This window comes from Dermacentor albipictus, chromosome 7, assembly GCF_038994185.2.
Source record: "Dermacentor albipictus isolate Rhodes 1998 colony chromosome 7, USDA_Dalb.pri_finalv2, whole genome shotgun sequence".
Lineage (NCBI taxonomy): Eukaryota > Metazoa > Arthropoda > Arachnida > Ixodida > Ixodidae > Dermacentor > Dermacentor albipictus.
This window is the reverse complement of record NC_091827.1, coordinates 63,501,349-63,521,919: the sequence shown is the minus strand read 5'-3', so window position 1 is coordinate 63,521,919 and position 20,571 is coordinate 63,501,349. Positions and strand designations below refer to the sequence as shown.

General features: G+C 45.6%; 1 long non-coding RNA gene across 3 annotated transcripts in view; it reads left to right on the top strand.

Annotated features, from left to right (window-relative positions):
• The first annotated feature begins 245 nt into the window (after positions 1 to 245).
• Positions 246 to 20,571, top strand: part of LOC135904748 (uncharacterized) — a 76,966-nt gene continuing 56,640 nt past the window's right edge. For 2 of the 3 annotated variants that reach the window (XR_010565196.1, XR_010565195.1), the window contains exons 1-2: positions 246 to 366; positions 14,538 to 14,627. This is a non-coding gene — a long non-coding RNA (uncharacterized lncRNA). The remainder of the gene's footprint in view (positions 367 to 14,537; positions 14,628 to 20,571) is intronic. The other variant, XR_011507426.1, reaches the window with a different exon arrangement.

The window sequence follows — 20,571 nt, the reverse complement described above, 5'->3', positions numbered from 1 at the left end:
GCCGAAATTGGCCGCCCCTTTCGTGCTTCCTTTGGAATTTTTGTTTAGTCGAAATGTATGACACACACACGCACACACAAGAAAAATAACTCGGACGGTGTTCTCTGGCGTAAATTACTTTTTTAGCTGCGCACGCAGGCAACTTACAACGCTAGGTCTACAAAAAGGCCTACGCGCAGTTTCCCGTGAAGAGTAATGACGCCTTCGCTAAGCAGCATTGGGGATGTCGACAGCATACATCACCATTTCTCGTCTGGAGAAACTTCGCCGAGCGAGTGCCTCTGGAAAGGCCCTGCATGTAAATCGCACTCCTTCTCGGGAATGAAAAAAAAGAGAAGAACCCCCTGGCTTCGACTTCGGAAAATTGCAAGTTCATTTGATCATTCTGAATTCATGCTTTAGCAGTGGAAAGGAGCCTCGTATCCTTGCAAGCCGCCATGTCTGCAAAAATAATGACTCCCCGTGTACTTGTCGTCTGCTCGCTGTACGTTTTCCTGTCGTCTGCTCACGCGCTCGACGTGTTTTGGGCGTTCCCTCAAAGAAGACTTCTGTCCGTACGGTAGGCATACTGCACAGAGAAGCAAGCAGACGAAAAGCTTTTTTTGGATGGGAAGTCGGAAAAAAATCTGGAATGGTTGCAGCGCTCAGGGAAGCTAAATAATGGAAAGCGCTAAGCGTGTACATAGCAGGATCAGAATTCATTAAAAAGGGGCGGTGGCTGCTACGACAGCTTGCGTAGACAAGAGTTTGCACTCAGAGGAATGACTAAGCTCTTCTCAGGAGAAAAAAAATGAAAAAGAAAAGAACGATAACTAGGATTACTGAACATTTGTAACAAGAAATATATCACTTTTCCCGAGCCGTGTTTGTTGGCAGTGAAAAGAAACAAGAGTTATTAACCATGTGTCATGGACATGCCTTTCAGTAACGAGTCGTTTTCAGGAAGTGTGCCGTCGCCATTATTCCGCAAATGTTGCAAACACGAAACCAAATAAAAATCGTTAACTTGAAAGCACTCCCTGACAACACTGATACAACCGTTTCGGGCTCATTGAATATCCAAAGGCAGAAGGCAATCTACAGTCCTGCATTACTGCGAGCGCCGTACTGTAACAAACGATATACGAATGCCGTTTATCTTGCATTTAAGATAAACCTCACTTCCAATTTTCCAGGGAGATTGACATTTTGGGAACAAGAATGATGTATGAACATCTATTTTCTGTGAACATATAGGTCGCACAAACTTTGTACTTTGCAGAATGAACTTTCTGTTCACGAATGTACCTGAGCATTTTTTATTTGATAGTTTTGTACTGAGCATTGTGAGCCCAATTAGCATTCAGAGAGCAAGGGTAGCTGGCACTACGTGCGGCACTAACCTCTGTCTAAATAGTTTATTAAAAGAAATACTAAAAACCAAGACATAAACTGACATAATATATGTTTAGTTGACATAAATACGAGGTCATCGTTTCCGATTTGGCCATGGCATGCACATTTTGATAAAAGCAAAGTGAAAAAATAGGGAAAAAAAACAAAGAACGCTCATACGTTGGGTTTTTGGGGGCACCTCAAAAAACCCTGGTCAGTCGTAATTAATACGGAATTCATCTCGTATAACATAGCGTATAATAAAGCCTACAACAGAGTCCGTTGAACATTTGTTGCTGTGTAACTTCAGATCCTGTGTAACTTCAGATTCCGCTCTCTAGAACAGACAGTGCGAGGCAGCTTCACATTAGGGTGAGCGCTCTCGTTAGCCGACTGGATTACCGAACATACAAGATGCACCAAACTGCACAAAATACAAATCCTTCGCTGCAACGCGAACCTCCGTCCTGACTGCTCCAACGCGAGCCAACCCTTCTGTGTCGGTTGCGGCTGTCAGTTGCTTTCACGAGAGCTTGTTCCGTACTAAATGGAATTGATGAGAGTGCGGCATGCGATGTCTGCGGCGGCGAGTAGAATAGGGACCCTCTATTGCGCCACTACCCTCGATTTCGGATACGAAGAGTTACGAAGAGTTACGAAGTGTGGGATACAAAGAGTTACGAAGACAGCCCGTGTCCAACGTATTGAAGCGACTACAGATGATTGTCCACTGAGTGTACAGGCACTCCTGGAACACCGTTCCAGCCTATCGCCGATACAGTGGGCAGTGGAAACACTTTTGTGCATTTTGAGAACAACTGGCTCGTGCGAGGGCCTTTGCAAGCGTAGTGCTGTCCTAGCACGTGCAAATTCGCCACTTTCCGTTTCCTCTTCTTTCTATTCCTTTATTCTCTTCCTCCAGCTTAGGGCCGGAAGCCAACCAGACGCTACCCTGGTCAACATTTTTGCGTTCTATTTTTGTTATCTCTCTCAGAACAAGTAATTTGTTGTTTAATTAAGGCGTTAGGTCATGGATGCATTGTTGTTTTTACAGTATTCGAAACTGAATGTAGGCTATCTTAGGAAACTTAACTACAAGAAATGTTCTCGCATACTCTATTTCGCTTCCAATATAACAAGCAACACATGAACTTTGTGTGGAGGTGCTGCAAAGAAGCAATGGTGCACACCAATAGAGCATTTTTCATGTTTTAACACAACGTTGCTAACCTCGTGAATGCAATGTAACCATTTTTTTTAATCGATAGAAACACAAACTGACGTCAATTGGCTGTTACGAATCCATAGCGTCCCAGCAATTTTGGTGCTGCACTTCCTATGAGCGCCGTGAGGCGGACTTGGATGACGTGTTGTTCTGCTCTGCTCCCCCACGGCTCATTTAAATAATGCAGTGACACGTTTTTGCTATTGCAGCCACCCAATTTACTCACACAGCGTCTGGTAACTTTACATCCCTGTTTAGTGCCATCACCCGCCGTGGTTGCTCAGTGGCTATGGTGTTGGGCTGCTGAGCACGAGGTCGCGGGATCGAATCCCGGCCACGGCGGCCGCATTTCGATGGGGGCGAAATGCGAAAACACCCGTGTACTTAGATTTAGGTGCACGTGAAAGAACCCCAGGTGGTCAAAATTTCCGGAGTCGCCCACATCGGCGTGCCTCATAATCAGAAAGTGGTTTTGGCACGTAAAACCCCATATATTATTATTAGTGCCATCAATATCGCAAACACAATAAAGCACGAAATGTCTCTGTAGGGATGGCGGCGTAGTTTGCGACAGATGCGAAGGATGCATGGCGAAGAGCAGCACCGAATGAGCTGCCACCTTTTGCGTCACAGTCCCGTAACGTTGCTATATTTGGGCGGCGCCCACTCACACTAGCAAACAATTGGCGTCACGCTCGTTCTCTCCCGCATCGAACGCCAGTGTGTTGTTGACACGTCCACGTAAGCGAGAACAGCAGCGTGGGACTCTCTGTATCGTCTCACGCTGTGTGGACCTTTCGCGAAGCTACGTCAATATCTTGCATGTAATCGTAGGGACATTGAGAAAGACACAATACTCTCGAAGCGGGCGCATGAACTGCTCTGCGATGGGCGGAGCTAATTGAAGCCTCTCTGAGATGTGCACATCGTCTTTAGGCTTGCATTTGCTTTTCCTCGATTACAAAACGACGAAGGAGTGGGCGGGTACGTTGGCTCTGTGCCTTAGCATTTCCTGCTTTTCCGACATGACAGAGAGAGCGAGAGAGAGAAAGTACTTTATTGAATATACTGAGTGTCTGGCTGGCGCCACCATTGGCCTACATACAACTCTGCAGGAGATGTAATGGATGGAAAAAGAGGCTCTAGAAGAAGGCGTACACTGGAATAAAACGACGACAATTAGAATAGAATGCTGTGGTCTTGACGGGTCATGTTAAGGTTAATCTTCAGATTTTTGGATGCCAGGTGAACATACCTGTTCATCGGGCATTGGTTCCTGTCGTCCCCCATATTGTGCATTGAAAGACGATTTGCAGGAGCGGCTGGCCGGCGACTCAGACATCGCAATAAGATCACGCAGTTTGGTCAGTACGCCACAGAGGACTTTGTGCACGTGAGGCCTGTTCGCAGCGGGTAATAGCATCGGAATGCCGCTTAATAGAAGTTATGCAAGCCTCCAATGGAGGTCCGGATCACTCTTACGCAATAAATTGCCATCGTTAGCGGTATTTGTCACATGTTGCTGCTTTCTCTTTTGGTCACTTGGATATCCTTGTATTGAGTCTGTCATTTTTCATTCCATTTGTCTGTCTGTACTTCAATAGAAAAAGTTAAGCTGTGAGTCAAGCACAGAGCTCCTTCGTTCCCTCTGCGTTGTCTCCATTTTTTTCGTGCAGCCTTAAGCAGGTATGAGCTGTCCACAATTATTTTTCACAGTTGCAAAATTTCCTTGTTCCTAAAAAAAAGAAGCTGCCTCGCGCTAGTCACGACTTGTTGCTTTTTGGAAGCTAAAAAAAAAAGTTTAGTAGCAGCATGAAAGAGACGACTCATCTACAGTTACATAGCAAACAATGTGAACGCTGCATATAATTAACCTTTATTTAAGGATTGAACTAGTATATAATTAAGGATTGTATTTAATAATATAGTTAAGGATTGAACCTGATGGCAAGCTTTAGCTCCGCAAATATCACCTACAGCGTGTGTATAGGCAGAAGGACCAAAGGAACGACGAAGACAAGCGCTGTCTACGAAACTTCTCAGAGACTGAGACAAGAAGGTTGCTAGTACTTTTTTTTGTTAGTTATTTATTAACTAAATTCTTTTATTTATTCAATCATATTACCACCCGATTCGTGACCTATCCCCCATAGTGGGTTTGCGCCATTGATTGAGGCTTCATCATCATCATCATCATCATCATCATCATCATCATCATCATGTTGCTAGGGTACCCTGCCGTCCTCTACCGAGCGATCTGCGAACTAAAACTAGGTTCTATGCAACGATAGCAGTATTTTGTGGGTGCTTCTTGTCTCAGACTCGGAGAAGTTGCGTAGTCAGCTCTTGTCTTCGTCGTTGCTTCGGTCCCTCTGTATGTGTACGCGCGTGACGTTTGCAATGAGATAGAAGCTATAGCCGGTACGCAAACCCTGCTTTAGCTTCGCGCTCGACCTCCGCGGACGCGGTGTTCTAACAACACGCGGCAGCGACACGTTGGCCAGAGGCAACACGTGTGGCAACAATATATTGCTGCGCAGCAGCAACGGCTCCACGCAAAAAAATAAAATAAAAGTAAACCAGGCCTTTCACAGCCAGGGTCCTTCAATGCTCATCGAAGCACTCCGCCATCAAGCTCCGGTCAATCGGCTTGGCGGGTGGAGAAAGACCTTCTGGTCAGTTTGGGCGCGTACCACACCGCGTCGCGCATGCAGGCCTGAACAAAACGGGCATCCATCCTCACCCTGAAACCAGTGAAAAAAAAAAAAAATATGTGCGATGATTTTTCATTTGAGGCTCAGAAACGCCCAGTGCCTTTGCGCCGTTCTCATCTCGTGCACCGCTCAGATGGCGCATGAATGCAGCCACGCTATAGCTGTGCTTCGCATCACGCCAATGTTCTGACGGGGGACAGTGTCTCCGCTTGACCACGTTTTTTTTTTTTTCGGTGGCTCCCGCCTCCCACCCCTAAAAAAAAAAAAAGAACGGTGCTTGTCGTTCGCGGTCACGACGGTGATGGTGACGCCGAAATCGCGCCTTGAGTGTTTTCGTTTCATGTTAACCATTTGCGATAAACGGTTATAATCGTATGAGAACGCAGTATCAACACCTGACAGGGCGCCACGATCTGGTTATCTCGCAATTAAGACCGGTGTACCGCAAGGCAACGTTTTAGGCCCATTCTTATTTAACACATTCGTAAATGACATTCCCGACATAGACACTTCACTTAATTTCGTTATTTACGCTGACGATAGCACTGTTTTGTTTTCTGCTCCAGGTGCAGACGTTTTGGAAGGAAAATGCACCATTTTTTTTGAGAAGTTGTTTTACTGGTCCCAACAAAATAGATTTGAAGTGAATCTAACTGAAACCAAAATCATTATGTTCCGCGCAAGGAACAAACCATTGACAGTCAATCGCGCCGTTTATTATGCAAGACAGGAAATCGAATTCGTCCACCAACACAAAATACTGGGCATCACTTTTGACGCCTGTTTATCTTGGGATACACAGGTCAACGCAATATGCAAAAAACTGTATATGAACGGATGACACGTTGTCGCACAAGTTTTCCGACATCTGTCGAAATTCGAATATATCACGCACTCTTCCAGGCACATATGAACTACTGCAGTCCAGTATCGATAACAACTACTATGACAAAGAGGATGAAAATCAACGTGTTACAAAAAAAAAGATAGTTCGATATATTTCGAATATTCCGTACTTATTACACACTGGCGAGCATTTCACACCTCTAATATTATGGCCTCTCATCCCATGTACAACTTTCGTATTTCGCTCTCGTTCTATTTTCGGCTAGCTCCATTCACGATTTCCTTACACACACAGCAGCATTAAAACCCGCACTAAGCAACATACGCACGCGAAACACGGACTTGTGGTTTACACCGCATTCCCACCCTAACTACAAGTTACAAACCCTTGGAAGATAATTTACCTAGTATCTTAAACAGGTACAAGCATACCATAGGCTTTACATTGAAACAGCTTAAATAATATTTCCGAAACATGTCGCCTTAAAATAATGTTGATAATGAGGATGCGATGCAGACTGCCCAAGTGGATGTATTTTCAATCACTACTAAACTTTCGAACCTATATTATTGCTGGAAATGGATATGTTATAATTTTTTTACTGTTAGTATATCTGTGAGATGTTGAAGTCTAATTTAGGTGTATTTGTGTATTTACAATATATGCGTGTGTTAGTATATATGCGGAAGAATATGTGCATGTCACCTGTATGTGTTATTATTGGCTATGTTTTTATCATTAATCTTTTTCATCTCCCGAATGTCACCACTGCAAAATGTTTCCAGGTTGCCCGGTCCCAGTCGAGCTGTCAAAATATAGCTTTTTGCCCAGGTACCCCTACCAGAAAGGTCTATTTCTTTCTGGAAAATAAAAACTGAAATGAAATGACACTGCGCATGCTGAGCAGCACATTTCATGAAAGTGTAAAGGAAAAAAAAAGTTCTGAACACCGCGGTGGTGCAAGCCCACGCGTACTCGCGTGTTAATGCCGAGCTAAAACCAAGTTAAAATAATTTGGCCGTACGCGAATAATAGGGGGAGCACACCTATAATTTGGCATCCATTCGTTTATTCGCGTCTTCTCCGCAGTACATCAGACAACGCATTCCATAACGACCAGAAAAAAGAATATAAAGCGCTTCAGGGCGCGGGCGTGCGAGAACAACGTAATCAGTAGCACAAACAGTTAAGAAAGAAAAAGATTTGAGGATATATGAATTGCACATACACAAACTCCCCGCTCATTGAACAAACCAGTCGCCATTAACGACTTTTCCGTGCAGCAGAGTGTCTTAGGCAACGCCTACAACAAGGCGAAGGGAAGGAGGTCGGTAGGGAAGGAAGGGAAGGAGGTCTCAAAGTAAGGAAGGGAAGGAGGCCGCAAGGGAAGGAAGGGAAGTTGGTCGCAAAAGAAGGAAGGGAAGGAGTTCGGAAGGGAAGGAAGGGAAGGAGGTCGTATACACGGGCACCGGGGGCTATGCACCGAGGCGTCCCGACCAAACACAGCCGGGGCGCCCTTCACATTCGCGCTACCCGTCGGTATTCGTCGCCAGTTTAAAGCGTTGGCCGAGCAAACATTTGTGCGCGCGATGTGTGGCGGACGCACGGGCCGTGTCTCTGGAGAAAAAAAAGAAAGTCTTGAAGGAAGCGTAGGAAAGGCTAGAACCAGTGAGGCGTGGAGGGAGCTGTTCCTCCGAATCAATAGCACTCGTCGTTCAACGCGGGGGGGAGCGTTACTCGGCGCATCCGCAGCAGGCCCCCCCCCCCCCCCCCCCACATAGGGGCGTGACAATGGGCACGACTCTGTACCGGCCTTCTTGTACACCTGCATTATGCCCTTCAAACAAAGAACGCTGCTACATGTTGTGTTCCAGCAGTACAGTGTCGTGTATATACAGCGATGCATCCGTTTTCGTTTGAAGAAACTCTCGCGTAGTATTTCCCGCTTACCGTGAGCAGCACTCGGTTAATCTGCCCGTCGCTTTTCCAAGTATGTGTGTTGATAGATAACACCACCAAGATGCACTGTTACCAACTGGCTCAAGCTTCAGCGGCGCTTTCACGCTTACCGCTGACACTGTTGATCAAGTTTTGCGGCAATGCTGCCTTTTTTAAAATCTTCTTTTATTGAAACACTTACCATAGTTTTCTTGGCTGCTTCTAGTGACCGTTTTATGCTGAGTTACCACAAAACCATTCCACTGTTCCGAAGGAGCTCAATACGAGTGCGTGTTGCACATACAACGACAGTTTATCATTTTTTTTTACCCAGAGAGCAAAGAAAAACTAACAATGCCGAGCAATTTATTGAACGATGCAGACTTGCGCGGTTCGTGGGTAAATGTTTGCAGATAAGGCTGTTACGCTCCGGAGCATTTAATTCCTCAGAACAGACATCAGAGGGGCCTTTCCTGCCTATGGCCATAATTTACTAGCTCATATCGATGGCCATACCCTAGCGTAATTCCCGGCCTACATGAACGATGTAAGTAACCAAGCGGGTTGCAACCCTAACGAGCGGGCCAACTGCCTGGCGCGTGAATTCACGAACCGCGCCCGAGCTAATGGTTCGCCTCTCCCACAGGATTGCCTCTTCAATAATCATCTGACTACCTTTCACGAAATTACGTCGCATTACAGACACAGCAGGAGGAAATAGCCTCCCCCCACACCGACACTGAACAGGGCTCAGGCATTTACTTTCAGGCTTTTACAAACGAGATCCTACCTCACCCCCAGAGCGCTTAGTTGGATAGACCCGAACTTTCCGCAGTCGGGCTCCAAACACGGTCACGCATGCTGCTCCTTCGACCACATGCTCTGGCTGTGCCCGTACAACGCGGGCTACGACCTTCAACACAAGTACAAGTGGGACGCTTTGCAGAAGAGCTCGGATTTAACGAACCAACTACAGGCCGTCCAGAGGGCCCACGACGTCGCGCAGGGTCACCACCTCTCTGTCCCATCGCAGGCAGAGCCACCAACTTGATTGGGGAGCCTTCGGTTCCCCCCAATCAAGTTCTTTAGGACACTCTAATAAATTTATTCTCACTGTCGCTGTCACATATCGATGACCGTGCTCTTTGCCGCGTGTGCAGTGGATGTGGTAGAATTGTGGGAACGCTCGTTCGTAACTTTTAGTATATTCAAAACGAAGAAAGGTATCTTCCTCTTGCTCTGCAAATTATACTAAAATATGCCTGCCTGGCAATAGCCTGCATGCAGACCCGCTCTCTTCGTGTGCAAGTACAAACTGATGATATACAAATAAATGATTAAATAATTACTAATAGTAACTAAATAAATAAATATATAAATACCGCGGACGCATCTATCCTCCAACTTAACCAACATTAATGCGAATCATGTCTTCTCGGTTCAACTACACTGCTTTTAGTTCTTGCGGCACTTCCTTTTTCCCATCGGCTCCCGCAAAAAAAAGAAAAAAAAGAAAAAAAACCGAAACCAAAACACCAATGTTTGTCGGAGGCTTGGAGCCCTTTTCAAGCCAGTGACCAATTATGAAACTGTGTTTGCGTGCGCGGCACGAAATTAATTTCATACCATAACGGTATATCGTTTACCGCTGTTGCGAAAACACGTTTTCTCGCTCCACTTCACCAGAAACATGTAATCGGCACAAAGTTGCTGTGTTCGGAGCAGCGGCGTCAGGCCAGTTAGGTCATCGCTTTCAGTAGGAACAATGCATAGAAGAAAATACGAACAAAATATCGGCAGTCCCACAAAGATTGACACCGCTGCGCAAAGCGCTTCGGCCTCACCTCGTCTAATTGTCACTGCCGTATCAAACTGGCGCTGTGTAGGAGCAGTTTACGACGTAATAGCGTTACTATTAACGAATGCATGTATAGTGCCTGTCTATTTTCCTACAGCCTATATTGGAAATTAGGCTATGTATTTCGTAAATCTCGATGTGCGAGAATACCGACTGGAATTTGTTAACGCTCAAGCACACCCTCCTGCTGAAGCCGTGATCACTGCCACACAACCTTGCCAACGTTTTATGAGTTCAGTTACAAGCGCACTTGCAAATGACAGATCGATGTCGTAAACACCTTAAGTAAACATCTTGGTTCCGCTTCTATCAAAGACCTATTGGAACATTTGAACAGTTCAATATACCTGCGTATACGACGCTATAGTAAGAACAAAAAGAAATAGCAAGGTCTGCGTAAGCAAAGGTGTAAGTGACAGACTATACAGACTGTAGTCGATACAAGTAATGGCCTGGAGCCAGTGCACTTTTAGGAAACCTAGGGCGCTATAACGTAAAACTATTCCAAACTTTTCTATTCCAATTCTGCAATCAGCCATGCGCGATTGGTGAAAAACTTTCTTGGACCATCCCCACTTCACCCGTCTGTTACGTGACGTCACGAAAACCGCGATAGCTCCCCATCTGATATGACGTGTACACACTGATTATACATAATTTGACCGAACAAAAGAAGAATAGTAATTTCTCATTCGACGTCTTTTCGCCATTAGCACTCAGCAATTGGCCAAAAGATATCGGGCTACGCCCACTTCACCTGCCTGTCACGCGACGTCAAAAACCGAAAAAGTCACCGCGTCATAGTGACGTGTACATGTTAAAGATGCATTAATATGCCAAACAAAACTCAATTTTATTCTGAATACCCGCAAGCTGCCCCGTTCCGAAAGGAATAAAAGATGGCTGCCACCGATCGCTGAGGCACGGGCTACTCGCACCTGCCGGAGAGCATGGGTTTATTTGCGTGTAATAAAACTTTTTGCGTGGCCGTGTAACGTTTTGGAGAACTTTCGACACGTTTAGGACCTCGTTCTGCCAACTCTTCTTTGCTGAGGATCCGTTTTAGCGTCCTTCTTAAGCTTCCGTTGCGTGCCGCTGCGATTGACCACCAGCCACCGCGATTGCCGACGAGTCGACGAGCTAAGTAAGAGAAAGCGGACCAATCGCAGACGCCGGCGCCACCCTCTTCATCCGGCTATCCATTTTCAGTGCACTGGCTCGGCCCCATCGAATCCCTCTCCACTTAAGCGTGCTCCTCGCCTTTCGTGAGCCAATTAGATAAGACAAGCCGCTCAGTGTAGGGAATGTTATTCGTTTTTCAAGCAAACAAAAGTGACCTCCTATGAACGAGGGGAGCCTTCGATTGGTTTATTCAGACAACCCTGCGGGTGACTGCCCGATGCTTGCGTCGGCGGTTACGCAAATTTGACGTCAGGAGATTGGAATAAAAACATACTGGAATAGCTTTACGTTATGCGGCCCCTATAGCCAATATTACTGGGGGCGCTCTGGAGTGTGAGATGAAAACAGAAAATTTTGAACGACGAAAAACAAATTCAGCTCTTCTCGCTATAACAAACCGGCCAAGCACCGAGTGAATCCAGCGAAGGAAGCTGAAGGCACTAAAAGTTCAAAAAACAAAAACAAATTCACATGCTCGAGCGTCGGTACAAAGCCACTCCACCCGCTGTTCTGTACTGAAGTGAAATATTCCGCTAGCTGACCTTTTCCATCAGAGTTAACCCAATTGCGTAATCTGCTTATATTTTTTTTTTTTCGTCAGAAAAGAAAGTGCTTAGGACGGAGTGGAACCCGCATAATGGAATTCGTGTAATCGGCACCACCACTCAGATGGGCACGTGGCTTTTCGTTTCCTCGGCTTTTGGTTTCCTCAGCTTAACCTGTCCCCCACTTTACCAGCCGTGTCTGAAGCGCATAGTCATCTTAGGCGCCTTAGTTCAAAGAGTCCCTCCCCAACCGTAAACGTCCTGGTTTCGCCGGTGTATTTTCTGCGTAATCTTCGAGCATGTATGACTCCACAAGGGCCATCGCAAATTTCACCTGGATCGGGGTGACGTTCACGAATGCCGACACTCATTGCGCATTGGATTGGGGGACGCATTTATGCACGATTTCCGCGGGACCAAAAGGGAGAAGAAAAGAAAGAAACTAGTGAAAACGGCCTGTGTTTTTTGCACCCGTTACGATGTTCAGCGCAAGTGGGCTGGGCTCAGGAGTGTTTTCAGTAGCCGAAGAGGTTGAACCATGACCGGGAGTGTCGCTGGTGCCGGAAGCATGGAGGGAGTTGCTACAACGCTTGAAGTGAAAAAATCTTTTTGGCCTTTTTAGGCGTGCTCTGCACCTTCAAGTGTGCACACAATTACTGCTGTACCTGTCCCCTTATTCCACCTCCTTTCACTCCTCTTCGCTAGTAGAGAACCAAATACCCTCCGCAGTCTTTGCACGCCTTTTGTGTACAGACCTCTGTTAACTCTTGCTGATGTCCCCACGTGTGTCGCCTTAGCGATGCCGCTTATACACTCAAGACATGAATGCATATATATTTTCAAAACAAATAATAACAAAAAAAAAACAATTATTGTCCAGCTGTCCGTAATGGGTTATCCGAATTATTTGAAGAAGGAGCAGCTAAAGGAAAATAAGATGGTCTTCGCTGTAGGAGAATGCTGCTGTCGCAGTAAATTAGTTCATAGGCGAAGGAATCTCTTAAATCTGTTGATCTTTTTTAGATAACTGCGTTTGTGGAGAGATACGGTGCCCATTAAGCGTGCCAATAATGCAGCAACAAGCATGCAGGAATTTACCTTCAGTCCATAGAATTCTGATAACAGCCTGGGGTGAACGAGTTCGGCCTGCGAATCATCGCGGCCCATTGAAAACTCAAAATACCCGAATTCATTCGCTTTGTAGAACAGGCAGAAGCGTCAGTCAATTCTTTCATCAGTTGCCATCAACCTGCAGTATATAGATTCACCTTCCTGGAAAATTACACGGGTCGCTCCTTTACTAAAGCCTGTCAAGAATCATCTATCAATAGTTCCTTTTGCCCTATCGACGTGACAAGCTGCCATTGGAAAGTGATGAAGAAGATCGATGCCAGACTTCACTTGTGGCAAGAATGAAGAATGTACTACTTTGAAGTATGGCAAGCGCTGAATGTGCACACGATGGATGATATTTTGCATCTAGTAACATATGTAGATCGGCACTTCCCTTTGCCAGGGGTCCAAATAACGCTCGCCTGAGTGTAATTCGTTGTTCTACAACCCTTGACAGCTCACACAGAAATGTTGTTAAATCTGTACAAGCAGTAGGCAGTTGCTCCGCTTTACCTGCTTTCTCCGGCACACAATTTCCTATCAACGTGCACCCATTAATCCCAAATGGAGTAAAAATGTTAGGTCGAGCTAGATTGAAAGCTTAGGCTTCTGTAATAACTAAATCTTAATCCTTAGAGAGAACAAATCTTTTGGATGCTATAATGTGACAAAAATAAAAACAAATGAAGTGACCAAATCTGTTCTGTACTATGATACCTTTCACGTGACGCCAGCACTGGCTGATTCGTGGAGAGCGTCGGAGAGGGAGGTCACGTGAGAATAGTTTCAACTTGTCCATTTTGGCGCGGGTGGTTCAAATTGAGCAGCAGCCAAGGAGACTTTCGATGGCAATCTTCTACGCCAACCAAGCCATACATTCGCACGTAAAAAAACGATGATAGGCTTCAAGACGCATAATCTACTGTTCTGACTCGGCCTAATATTTCCGTTTGGTGTCCCTTAACGATGGTGCTGAACTGGTCTGGCGTACGCATGTTGCTAATGCGTGAATAAGGTGGGCAGACAGACGTGTTCGTTAACACATTTCGTCCGCTGATCTCTAGTGCTGTCGTATCAGATTAGGTCCGTCATCTAAAATCTCTCGCACAGCTATAAACAGAAGGCGAGGAACATCTTACACGTTATAAGAACCAAGTATTACGAAAGTCACATGTGCCAAAGCTAACACGCCTTCGACAAACACATGATTAGGCGGAGCTGCAGCTCATCTAGATATGCAGCTACGCCGGCGCCGATGACTCCCCCACACACGTGTATAATTCCCACCAAACTGTGTCACGTACCACTGTATAAAACGTTGTTAGAAGTTTTAAAGCACCTTCGTCTTGGCAAATCAGTTCTGTGGGATCTCGTAAGGTGGAGGAAGGTTCGGGAAAGGGAAATGTTGTAGCCCACCGGAGTGTAGCACGAAGCTACAACGGACACACACACAAGTTTATAAGGAAGAAAGCTTTGGAGTTGACAATAACCGGACGAGGACGAATTTTTCTTTCGAGGAACACATACGGCTTGTTTTTTCTACTTTCGAGCTACACTAGGGTAGATGACAAATTTACCCATTGATCTTTTCTTTAGCCTGCTAAGAAAATCATGATTAGAGTAAGGTCAAGCCGCATGCTTCCTTAACGGCTCCCTATAGTGCCCTTAGTGTTTTTTTTTTTAATTTTTTGCAAGGATATAGTACTAATGTTTTACCTTCGCGCCTCCTTTCGTCCTGAAGGAAACCTTTCCACACAGCTTTGACGCACTTGGTGAAGCTATTGGCTCCTTCATCCTGCACTTTGGCGTCGGGGTCGTCTACACAAATGCGGTGATGTATTGTGTTCCGACGGCTGGCTTTGCTTCGATGCTTAAGCGCAATCTCTTAACGTTCATTTGTTCAGTGTTGTTCATTGTTCATTTGTTCATTGTTCATTTGTTGAGGTTATTGCAGGCAATACATCGCACTAAGTGGATAGAGCGCAGCCAAGGGAGAAAACACAGAAGCAAACATGCTACTGAGAATTAGCTCCGGCGGTCAACTGTGGTGCACTTTTACGCTAAAATTTCGTTTCCCTTGCGTTAATATCTAAGAGGGAACCGAACACATGTCGAACCAATAGAGGATGAGCAAACTTTCTCTGTATAATGAATCTGAAACGTTCGCGAAAGTACAGCTCTTTGCCAATGTGACAAAAAAAAATAAAAAATAATAATACTCGAAATGCAATAAATTACAGTTCAAAAGGATCAGTATATCGAAGTTCAGATCCTCACGCGGTTTGGCAAAGTTATTGAGGAAAACCCACTTTCCAAATCGCACATGGGCCACGTAAAATCATAAGTAAGTCAGCGTTCCAAATATTTGAACTACTTACTTTTTTAAGTATGCGTTATAAGAACGGGGAACAGTGTTGAAGAGAAACAGCCACTGCTATGTTGAAACGTTATTCCCACGTGATATTTAAAACCACGTTGAAGTGCCTGGAGGAAGCATGTAGTATCTCGCGAATAACTAACCAGGCGATCATAGATCAGGCAATCTCGCGAAAAAGAGAAGTATACCCTCCTCACTGGCACATTACCTACTGTTGTGTAGCAGTAATCATTTTTCCAGAGGTAAGTTAAAAGCAGGGGTTTTACGCACCAAAACCACGATACGATTACGAGGCACGACGTAGTAGGTAACACCGTATTAATATTGACCAAGTAGGTTTCTTTAACGTGTACTTAAATCTAAGTAGGCGAGCGTTTTTTTTTTGTATTTTGCTGCCACAGAAATTAGGACGCCGCGACCGGGATCGAATAGGTACCTCGAGCTCAGTAGCGCGACGCCGTAACCACAGAAGTTTACTGGGGCGGTTTTCTCAGAAAGTGAACGCAGAATTTGAAGTATAGGAGTCAATGGAAGCCGTTCAAACTTGGAGGCATCCTAGCGCAGATGTAGAACAATACGAGATACCAAGTTCCCTATCGAGGGAAATGTTTTACAGCACTTTCGACAAACAGAGTTAAACTTATTGTGAACCGTAAGCGGCACTTCACTGGTTTGAACTACGCGTGCGACGCCACGTTACTCATATTTTTTGTCTTCCCATCGCTATAATTATTTACCTACATTACCTTGTGTGACGTCGCAGGTGGTCGCGTAGCGTGCGAACTTCCCTCTAATGTTCCTAATTCTTTGAACGCCCGCAAAATAGACGCGTATATTTCTGATTCTTATTTTTCGTTTTGTTTCTTGTGCGTCCCCGTCGAATCTATCGAGAAATAAATTAAACAGGAAAGACGCGTCATTAAAGCGATCGAGTAAAAAGGCTGCTCCCAACTACCGCCCCCGCACCGGTAGTGCGTGGCCTAGCATTAGACAGGGTGTCGTCTGCTTCCGCAACGCCAAGTAATCCCGACGCCTTCGCTTGTAGAAAAAAGCGCCCCAATGCGAGCAGGCCCACACAGGAGCGATCGACTGTTGAATTGAATGCCGGGGATTTTACTTGCCAAAACAACCATTTGATTATTAGACACGCCGCAGTGCGCGAGGGATTCCAGATTGAATTTTGACCGCCAGGGGATCTTTAACGTGCCCCCAACGCGCGGGCCACGGGCGCTTTTTTTTGCGTTTGTTGTTCGCTGGTGCGCTGGAAGCGGCCGACAAACTTACGTTTCATGCGACGACCAGTCAAACCGATCGTCACCACAGCTTCCCCCAGTCGACCGATTACAGGGTCCAGCGGTAGCTATTTTTTGCGCCATTCGTCCGGGGACACAGACCTGCGGTGTTTCTGTCCAAATTTTATTTCTAGACATGTCGCAATACCACATCTTCCTCTTCCATTCGCTGGTTGACGTCGTCCCGCCTGTGACCTTCCTTTCTCGAGCAAAGCAGCTTCGCGTTCCCTCCTCCTCACACCCCCTCTTCCTCTTCTTACTCCTACAATCCCGAGAAGGTGCTTTAATAAGTAACGACGTGATAACGTCGGCGAGTTGAATCTTCCAGCTCACCGTGCCTGCTTCCTTTTCTTTTTTGTTCCTTTTCTTGCAATGCGTGTCGCACCTCGTCTTTTCCTTCTTTTTTTTTCACCTTGGTACCACGTCTCGAGAGGCTGAGCTCATGCCGAGCGAATTTATATTTCCGGAAGCAATCAATTCCTCTCGGCGCTCGCACGCTCTTTCCGTCCGTGCTTCTAAACCTCTACTTTTTTTCTTTTTCTTTCTTTTTCTCTTCATCACGGCGTCTCCGCGACGCCTTTGCAGTCGAAGGTGCAATCCGCTACCTACGCGTCGCGCTTGCCGAATGCTAAAAAAAGAATATTTTCTTCCACATGCTCGTTTCAAATCAAGGCACGCGGCAATAGTAAAGAAAGAATGAGCGATGCTATAGATATCGCCGAAACGGTGCAGTGTGCGGTGCTAGCGTGGAAGTAGCTCACCTGAACGAGGTTGCTTGCGACGGCATTTTGAAACGCAGGTACTTATCCGAAGCAACTTTGACAGAACGATAAAGGAGGCATGGTATGAGAACAATCAGTCAATCGATCAATCAATCAATCAATCAATCAATCAATCAATCAATCAATCAATCAATCAATCAATCAATCAATCAATCAATCAATCAATGGTCTATCTATCTATCTATCTATCTATCTATCTATCTATCTATCTATCTATCTATCTATCTATCTATCTATCTATCTATCTATCTATCTATCTATCTATTGAATACGTACGGAGTTCTCTCTACTCCCCGATGATGAATTCTGTGCGATGTAAAATGGCGACGTACACTCTCAGCCATGTTCCACGACTGGAACTATTTTACAGGAAGTGTCAGCGACGGCTCATTTGAATAGTATGCACAGTTTGCTACTTGTGGCTTATCTCAATTCAAGTTTCCTCAGACGCCAAAGAGAATATCTGGGCATCGCAAAAAAAAGAAGGAAAGAAAAGAACGATACCTGTTCCACAACGCGATGAATGCGATGAAGCACCGCGTAATAAGCGCTCAATTTTCCTTCTCGTGGAAGAGCATACAGCGAAGTGCAACTAACCGGTGTCCCGTAAGGCAGTAGAAGGATGCCTTGTGTTAAAAGTGGCTGTGAAAAGAATTCCTCAAGTTTGTGAATTGTGAGTCGACTCCTTCATTGCGTGTTTGAGTCTCCAATAGCAGTCCCGTAAGGCGGTTGGATTTTCATTTTCGACAACGCAAGTCTCGCATAAGAACGAATGAAACGATAATCACTTTTGCTTAGGTTCTCGTTCACATCAGTAAATAGCTACCGGGTGAAAATCGAGCACAAGGAAAAAACAAGCAAGAAACACGAGAATTCAAGTCTTTTCCTCGCTTTCAGCCCGCATAGTCAAAGCATCACAATGGGTCGTAGTGAATTGCCGTATCGATCGTCATAGGTCGGATGGCCGAAAATGGGCCTACTTTATTATGCATGGCTGTAGTGTGCGAGCCGCCTTTACGCCCTCTGCATCTCTGCTGGTGAACGTGGCCGCACCGACAGGCTGCAACGTGCCACATGCTAATTAGGTGTATTTATGCAGTGCTCGATCTTGTATTGTAAAGAAAACGAGCAGCTGCGGTTCGTTCAACCAGCGAACAGAAAGCGAGCAAACGCTGAGCGACCTTTCTCCGAATGGCTGACAAAGCCCTGTGGTCTCCGACATTGCACTCAAAATTTCTTTTCCAAAATTTTACTTGTCGCCCTCCGCGACGGACCATAGGCAATGAGTTCGCACTTCTGAGCAGGAAGCAGTACGTACGGCTATAACCTGGCAGCACTGTATGCTTTTATGATTTCGGTAAATGTGCCCTTGCGCAGCTTCGAGTGGCTGGCTTAGCATACAGAAACACTACTTACCTTGTCATGCTATCGAATGCCACCTTTATGTTTACCTTGCTATTTCTCAGACCTATCTTGGCCCTTTCCCAGTTGAGACGGTTGATAATTTGTTGCGATTTCTATCCGGAGTTGTTCAACAGGGCAATTTCATCTGACAACCAGAGGTCGCTGAGATATTTCCAATTCATCAGATAAGCACAGTAAATTGTTCCTACTGTAACATACTCAAGATTATTTCTTTTTTAAATTTATGCAAATACTGTGTCTCCTTACCGTCTGTGGAGACTGGTCATTCAGAGATATTGCCTCCGACGACTACTTTAAATTTATTAATCCTCATGCGAAGTATGTGGCAGCGGTCATACAGAAATCTGCTTTTCCGCTGCCACGCACGCGATCACAGCCATTCGCCGTGCCGGGTTCCAGTTCTGAACGAAACGTTCAGAAAGTCTCACATCGCGGCCACCCAATAAATGTCCAGCTTGGCGTTGCAATGCCAGAAACACCCAACTCTGCGCGCCCGTCCTCATCTTATACTTCGAATTGCAGCGCACAAATCGTACCAACACTTACAACTCGATGCTGTTCGCTTCGAAGTATGCGCAAAGCGGTGCATCTAATTAGCTCGCCACACGTGCGGGAAGCTTACCATGCTCGATCTGGAACTGCCTGCGGTACACACTGGTTAGAACCTCGCTCGCATTCGAGGCATCGTTAGTTCGAGCCACGCCAAGAGGCAACAACTTGTTTATGATTTTCAATACTCGGCGCTATTCTGAAAGAAGAGGCCCAAGAAAGACACCACGTGCCGGCCTGGTATAAATTCGTAAAGGAATGCCGCCATTAAATGCATTCCTTTATGGGCGACGACACATTTTTTTTTGTCGCACACGAGGCTCGCGTTGCGAGGCTTTACGCACGCAGACATCGGTGAAGACAATTTTCTGCAGAACTTGCCGGTTCCTTTTCGATACTTACAATTGCAGGAAAAGAATCGTCATGCGTGCGGACAACAAGACGCGGTGAATAGCTTTGTTGCAGGTGCGATGCCAGTTTAGGGGCGGAATTTTTACGTCATTATAGTCAAACTGCTACGTTTCTCGAGTCACCCTTTGGGTATCTGTTTCATTTGACACAGATCTTGCTGTAACCGTGAATGCTGAGCAAGAGAAAACAAGCACTGCGACCACCTGCTCAGTCATTTATTCATAATGGTAAGTTAAAACGTCAAACATGTAGAAAGAAAGCACAGTTTCGATGCTCAAAACTATCTGGTACTACCGTTGACCAGGACATTGCTTTGAAGCGGCGAGGATAGAACCAAGCGACGTAGTTCTTTCCTAGATTGTTTAGGTTCTGAATGGAACGAAATGAACGTTCAAACCGCTTCTGAAACTTTTTAGAAGCTTGAGGATAAATTGTGCTCACCCAGGGCAGAAACATTGTCTGTGAACAGTACCCATCACGGAATATGTCGATCCTAGATGAACTCAGCATCATGTAAGAGTTGTAAGGGCGTAATGTAATGTAAGGGCATAGCTTACTGCTGCAACAGTGTACCGCTAGCTCAGTTTGAAGAAGCACTCCGTATTCCTTGGGCTTCTGCCCGCAACAACGTATTGCTATTAACGCCATCAATGAACACTGTGCCATATCGTAATGTAATCGATTCTACTTATACGGCGCAGAATGATGACGTAGTTTTTTCCACAGCATTTCTGAAGAGACTTAACTGAGGACACACGCCATAGGTCTCGACATAGAAAGTTACGTGTTCATCACTCTGAAGTGCTAGCCTCATCACCTCATCATTCCCCTCATCAAGTTTGATTAGTATGTTCTCTTATCATCACTGATGATAAGCAGGGCTGAGCTATGGCCATTATCCGGGGAAGAACACGTGGCAATGCCGAACGCTGGCCACCG